The sequence below is a fragment of the Takifugu flavidus genome, chromosome 10, assembly GCF_003711565.1.
Source record: "Takifugu flavidus isolate HTHZ2018 chromosome 10, ASM371156v2, whole genome shotgun sequence".
Taxonomy (NCBI): Eukaryota; Metazoa; Chordata; class Actinopteri; order Tetraodontiformes; family Tetraodontidae; genus Takifugu; species Takifugu flavidus.
The window spans coordinates 12,315,387-12,322,914 of NC_079529.1; the positions used below are offsets into that span (position 1 = coordinate 12,315,387).

The following is a 7,528-nucleotide window of genomic DNA, read 5'->3' on the forward strand; positions in this document are numbered from 1 at the left end:
ATGAATGCAGCATTGGAACGTGGTTGAGCCACATTTTTAGGCACAAAAACAATGGATTAAATACAAATGTAAGCTGTTTGGACTTCTGGACTTTCTCTTAGATTGCCCTGTGACAAGGCTGTCCAGTTGTCATGGCAACACTGTGGAGAATTCACGTCCATCTCACTGGCCCCTTCCACCCTGCAGCAGCCCTCGTGGCACCGATATGATGCACACGGAATATGAAATGTATCCACATTGTTTCCAGTATTCCCAGCAGGACAGGAGTCAAAAAAAAAGGCTGATTCCTTTGCATACGCAGGCGAGAACAACCGTCATCCAGACATTCCCGTTCCTGTCCTCAGGATGCGGTTTTGTGGTTGTCTCTACGCCCCACACCAGAAACCCAGCGTGTGAGCAGCTACCAACCACAGTTCTCTCTTGAATGAATGAATGTGAATCCAACCGATCCCTCAGTCCTGGACCACCCCCTCCTGACTCCTGTGGGTCCTAGTTTAGAACCAACTGGGAGCGAATAACATTTTAGGCCTTCTTGGAACCAGTCAGAGGAGAATCCTCGCCGACACCTGTCCTGGTCCCCTCGGGTTGATTGGGCCCAGCTCGTCTTTCTGGACAAAAATGTACTTTGAAAACAATTTCTTTTTAATTTATACTTTATTTTGAAAAGAAAACGCTGCGATGGACCCTGACAAACTGTGCTGGCCAGCTGGTACTGACCCCTAGCAAGAGAGGACCTGTGACCACACCTCTGGGCAGTGGTTATACTGGGACGGAGAGGGTGGTGGGCTGGTAATACTGGGGCAGAGAGGGTGGTGGACTGGTATTACTGGGGCAGAGAGGGTGGGGGACCGGTATTACTGGGGCAGAGAGGGTGGTGGACTGGTATTACTGGGGCAGAGAGGGTGGTGGACTGGTATTACTGGGACAGAGAGGGTGGTGGACTGGTATTACTGGGACAGCTCTAGACAGCTGGCACAGCTCACTCTTCCTTTTTCAACATGAACCCAAGGAGAGTGTTCCCATGGTTCAACGTGCTGGTTTCCTCCTGCTGTGGTTGAACTGGAACGCTCTTCAGCGGTGCAGTTTCTCTGACCGACTCTAGAGGTCACGACAACAAACACATGAACTTTTCAAAGACGCGTCCTCATCTCATCCAGCCAGAACCAGTCAGACAAGATGGGGATCAAGTCCCAGCAGCAGCGCCTTTGCTGACTGTTGCTGTTCCAACTTAAATAGGAGACAAAAGTCCCTTTTTTTCCCTTCAGACTCACCACTTTCATGGTTCAGACGCCGTTGCCATTCATTACCCCAACAATGTCTTTCATTTTTAATGAGGATTCCCGTATCAGTGCTCCTGCGCCTTCTATGTTTGAATGTGTTTAATTTCTGGCTTGTAGCTTTGTGTGCCCAGCATTAAATCATCCTCTGTCAAAGGCCTTTCAGGCGAGATAAGCTTGTAATGTAATATAGCATTCAGCAGAGCTTCAGGAGGAAAATCCATTTATTCTGAAGTGAGCTGCAGCTCCTGTGTGGTGGCTGAACTATGCTGCCTTTTGACTGCTTTAATATTCAACGTAGTTATCTGGAAATCTCTGCAATCTGCTTGCACATCTAAGTGGAAAGTTCCCTCCCAACTTTTTTCTTTTTTATCATCTCCTCTGGTTTTTCAATTTGGTTGTAATCAAAAGAGAGCAGGTACCAGAACCAATCACCGGGTTTAAACCACAGCAGGAGAACGTTAGCGGTGAACACCGCGGCAATCTGTCAACAGCAGCCGCTGATTCAAGGGAAAATAAAATCAACCCTTCAAATAAGATGATTGGCAAACGGAGGACCAACATTCCAGTGCTGCTGCTTCCGGTCACGGATTGGGATCCAGCACCTGCTGTCTGGATCCTTTCTGAGAAACCAGCATTTCCGACCAGTTTTTCCCCTCAGAGGAGGAAGCGAGCGGCGTTTCCAACCCATTCCGGTCACCGTGTAACTAAACGTACTGCAGCACCGCTCCTGTTATTCTCCGGGGATGTGAAATGGTGGCTCAGCTGTGGGGGTGTTGCTAGAAACAGCTGCTTTCAGCTCACACAGAGAAGATTCTTCGCCTCTTTGTTGTCCAGTTGAACAGATTGAGAGACACCTCACTTGTGTTTTGTTCTTTGATGTTTTATTAAACCGGATCTACACCACGGGGGTATTTTCACAGCTCAGGCAGCCATCACACCTTCACCGTAAGCCCCCCCCTCCAGAAATGCTTCTCTCTTATCGGTCACATATTTGTTTTGACACAGGAACATTAATCAAACCCTTCTGTGAATATCACATCTTTTTTAACAACGCAGGCGTGTGAAATATTAGTAGGGTGGCACAAATACTCCAGTTGATGGAGATGCACAGCCAGGAATCCACAAACTCACTGGCAAACTTGGTTACAGGTTCCTGTTCATTACACAGTTGCTTCTTGATGTGGGGAACAGTTTCAGTGTTGCACAGACTAAAAGGAAGCTCCCTAGTGACTGTGCTGACTTGACCGTCATCATCATCACCATCATCAGTGTGAACGTGACCAGGGTAAAACACACCAATCGACGGTCTTACAGCTAACAGATGTGTGAACTTGCTAAATAAGAAGAATCCGGTGAAGAACAAAGGCCCAGGCCCCTCGTGATGTTTGCCGGGGATGAGGTCACCCTGGAGCAAAACATAGGACCACACTAAACACCATTTTATATCTGACGCCTTCATCAAATCCTCTTCCTAGAAGTCAGAAATGGGCTGAATTGACTGATCTGTGTGCAGATTAATGCTAAACAGGACATACAGAGGCTGGAGTGCTGCACATGGAGGAGATGATGACGTTTAATGATGATTTGTTTGGTGCGATGATGCTTTAAATCGATGTGTTGTGCAGCTCTGAGGGGCTGGAGATGTGCACCTGCGCCCGCCCCAGCGTTTCCTCGCTGCGTTAATGGATGACCCTCCTTCACCGCAGAGACGGTGCATCAACTGCTGGTAGCTATCAGCAGAGACCATCTAAATGAGCTGTCCCTGAGGACATCGCTGCCGCTGCCGTTGCTCCTGATGAGGATGAGGATGGTGATGAAGATGCCCAGTGTGCCTTTGAACTGAATCAGGCATGAGCAGCTGCTCCCCTTCACACACCATGTTGAGTGATGGACGATTAGAGACCCTTCAGCAGGAAGGTCTTTGTCTCCTTATTCTCATAGCATAAACAAGCCTCTCCCACCTGTGCTGATGTTCACCAGAACAGCTCTCACTTTCTTTTAAATAATTTCTGGTGTTCAGCATTATTTTTGGATCGACAACAGAAAGGTGGTTCCATCGACCATCTCCACCTCTGGGTTGATGAAGACTAATTGTTTTAATTGGATGGTCCATGAAGCTGGAGCTGCTCTTTCCTGCTCCTCAGGTTTCTGTCTGGTATCTGTTGCTGCCATAAGAGTATGAAGCGCTGCGGCTAGACTGACTTCAGGAAAGGGCCTCAAATTTCAATTTAAAATAGGTTTATTTATCTCTTCTTGATTCCCAGTCTAGTCCAGTCTAGCACCTTCACCAGCAACACCCGGACCAGTGTAAAGGACTGTGTTTCCTCCAGGAGGAGCTGGCTGGAGCTTCAACATGACCTCAGAAGCTGCTTTCACAGCACACACTTCATCTTCAATGGAAGCCCCAGCGTGAATCACCTGCTGGGTGTTGTGGTTCGGTTCCTGGTCATGACTCGGGTTTCTCCCCTCCTCCCCCACCTGCAGGAGCGGCAGCCGATCCCTGGGGAGCGCTGAGCCGCTGACTCACCTGCAGCTCGTTACCTTAACTCGGCGGCTACTTAAGCTCTCCTCTCGTTGCCTCCGGGGCCGGATTGTTGTCTTTGCTGCAGCGTCTAGCTCCAACCCTCTGAGATCTCCAGTTTTCGCCTCGCGCTATCCCGTGCCTACTTCAGTGTTGTGAGTTGTACCAGTGCCTCGTCGCTGCTTTTTGAACTTTGACGTTTTTCTCCCCTTTGTGGTGATTATTAATTTGTAGTTTTCGTTGTCACTTTGCTAGAGTTTCTGTTGCTACTTTGATGGATTCCTTCGTTCCGTGAACTGCTTCGCCTTGCATTTTTGTTATCAAAGAACCATTTTCTTTTACTCTGCATCTGGGCCCTGGCCTCCTTGACTGTCCGTAACATAACAACCCCCCCCCCAGGAAACATAGAACACCAGCACATGACGGAAGACGAACAGAACACGCTGACAAGACAAACGGAACAACCTCACAACACAAACAGACACCCTGGCCCTGACGGGCAGGCACAACCTGCTTAAATAGGTAGCCCGATGTAAATTGCCTACAGGGGCGCCTGCCCGCAGTGCCAGCTGCCACCAATTGTGCCCCACACCACCCCCTGCAGGACAACGACCAACACAACCCAGAAATCCTGACACTGGGCTTCCTGACACCAGTAGACTCTTGCTACGTCTACATCAGGGGCCATTCCACAGACAACCAGCCCAGGCAACAGTCCAGCAGACCTGAGTCACCTGATTTGAGCCCACAAACAGCTGATTGGTCAAACTTTGCATGCTTGATTGGTTGGCTCCAAACCCTGCAGCCACCCATCCCCTGGGGAAGGCTGGACGTCCCAGATTCGTACGTCTGTGCAGCGGAGACTCTGATTGGCTCTGAGAGGTGAGTGGACTCATCCTGAGCTCTTGGAGTCCTCACCGAGCAGCAACACCTTTTGGGCCTAAACGCTGCCTTTGCTTTGATAATGGGAGCGTTTTTCAGCCTCTGCTGGATGTTTTTGTTCAGATTGATGCTGAAATTACAGGTGAAGCTAAGCTGAAGGTGTGCTGCCTGATTCTGCCCAACCTCCTGGGTGATTCATAACATGATGTTTAAAGAAACCCTCACTCGTTGTTCTCCACCATCCTGGGAGAGCAGCATCGACCTGTGAGGTGAACCGAACCTTCGGACAATCTCGGGTGATCTCACATGATCACGCTCAACTCCAAGTGTCGTTCCTGTCACTGATTTGGAGGAGCTATTGTAAATCCCAGACCTTTGACGCTCAGCTGCTCTGTGCTCTACTGGTTCATTGTGGGACGTTTTCAAGATTTCTACGACCGTTTTTCCTTCACCCAAACCGGATATTTGACTGTTTCTGTCAGCCTCTAAACTGCCTGTAAACAGCCTGTAAACATTAAATGTGCTATTTCTATATTAATGACTAGATCTAAACTACATGGGATCGAAATTCCTCCAGGCAAAACTTGTGATTAAATAACCCCATCGTCATCTTTGTCATCTTTCTCTACAGGATAATCTCCTCAATAGAAGCTAGTAGCAGCTACCCGTCACCTTGAAGGCTGTTATTACATGCCGTCCCATCTGAATGTGCCAGTCTGAAAACTAAATATATCCTGTTTGATGTTTTAGCAGTAGGTGGAGACAGGGCAGCGTGGGTGCTGTCAAGGCTCCAAAGGACTGACGGTGACAGACGGGCCGGTAGAGGAAGCTGCCGGCTCCACTTTCAGCTTCCACCAGATGTGAGAGGCAGCTTGTTCTTTCTGATTAATGTCTGTTAGTACTTTACTGTCAAGGACTTCATAGAGATTTGATGCACACAAGAAGCTTCTGTTCAGCCTCTGGATTTTATGAAGCTAGCAGGTGAAGCTACCGATGGAAGAATTACTGCCAGGGTCTGTGGTCTTGACAGAACTGGAATCACGTTACAGGTCTGCTGTAAAGGACCATGAGTGACACGTTCTGTTCTGGTGGGTACCGTAGGTTTGGTACCCACCAGATGCCTCTGCAGTCTGAAGATTGGTCAGTAGATGATCACGTGAGTGACACGGTCCACTCCCTGTCCCAGTCGGATCTCCTAGAGCGAAGACTGAAGGACACGCCTGCCACAGCCTGAGCTGAGTTCAAAGGTGAAGAGTCACAGTTCTCCATGAGTCCTAGAGCACGCTTCCAAAACTCATCCAGGAGTCCTCTGGGACACCTTCAGAACTCCTTCACATTACTGAGCCTGCAGCCAGTGTGAAAGCAGACGTGACCTCCCAGGCAGCCAGCAGGTTTGGATCTGTGTAAATGTCCTTTGAAACAGGCCTTCCATGCTGATCCTGGAAGACAGGCTGGTTTTTAATGACTGGTCTCTACTCGGATCTGGAACCAGCAGGATGACGTTGGCAAAGATCAATGTGCTGTAAGTCAGCTGTTACCATGGACACATGAGTTCCAGCTGCAGGATCACATGAGATGATCGAGGTGGTCGATCTGTAGAACTGTTGTACTGCAGATCTCAGTGATCCAAACCTCAGCTTTGAGGTATTTTATGAAATGTATTTGAAAGTGTGAAAACGAGAAGCTCTTGTTCTTTGTAAAAGGCGCTGGGTCAGCTGACCTCCGTCAACAGGAAGTTGTTTTCAGTAGCTGTGTGATCCTTTTGTCTGAAACTGACATCCGCCTCCCTGTGGAAACCTTCTGGAGGCGTCAGGACCACCTCAGCTCTCGTCTCAGTTTCTTCATTTGGTTGGTTCAAGTGTTTTGCTGGAGGACACCTTGAACCTCCCAAATCCCGCAGCACTAAAGCAAACGGAGAGCCTTGAATAAAGTCTGAGTATCTGACCACATAAACAACCACGTTTCCCCTTTTGGCATTTCTAAAACCTCACTTTTAATCATCACAACGATGAAAAGGTGCAAAAATAAGAGGATAACCCAAACACCCAGTTTTGCTGGGTTTAGCCTTTATTAGTGCCCAATTAGCATAAATAGATAAATAACAGGAGTTTTGGGGTTTTTGGACTTGATCAGGTGGCGGTATCAGACCACAAAGCTCGGAACAGAATCAGACGCAAGGAAACACTGTTAGACTGCAGACGTATCAAGCAGGACACCATGGAAGGAGGGTCACATGTCCCAGCCAGCTGCTGTCCACTGGAATCATCTCTCAACCTTCCTGCAGCTCCGTTTTCATCATTGACCACTGTTTTCCGTGACTTTGCTGTTTCCCTTCAGCCACTGTCTTTCCTCCTGGGAAGGTGTCCGACACATCAAAGCGCCCGTCTCTGTCCTTCCTGGGACAATCAGCAAATATGGGATAATTGGGTGTTGCTGGAGGTTCCCCTGGAGCCCACTGTGCCTTTGTGTCAGGAAGAGAGCACGAAAAAAGGAAGAGCGACAGGCTCGTAGCCCGAAGCAGAGGAAGGGCAACGAATGGGGAGCGCCGACACGCATATCAATGCTGCCCCTGCAAGGTAAACAATGACTCTAATTACAAGGCCACGTTTTAATTAAGATGACGGTGGAGCAATTGTTGCCCCTGACAGCGACGATTGAACCACAGAGTCCAAACTCTGATTAAGAAGCTCGTCTGAATGCTCCCCAACGTCGGCGGGGCAGAGCCAGCACAGCCTCCTCTTCTCAGACGACGCCGCGGTGGCGCCGCCAGGGCGCCCCTTGCCTGAGCTCATCATCTCTCCGTTACACCGGAACAGCCACGGCCTGACGAGCTTCCCTCTGTGAT

At 49.1% G+C, this 7,528-nt stretch overlaps 1 long non-coding RNA gene across 1 annotated transcript; it reads left to right on the forward strand.

Moving 5' to 3' along the window:
- Positions 1–3,810: 3,810 nt before the first annotated feature.
- On the forward strand, positions 3,811–5,292 carry LOC130533219 (uncharacterized). Its single transcript, XR_008952506.1, has 2 exons — positions 3,811–3,956; positions 4,349–5,292. It is a non-coding gene; the product is annotated as an uncharacterized LOC130533219 (long non-coding RNA).
- The last annotated feature ends 2,236 nt before the right edge of the window (positions 5,293–7,528 follow it).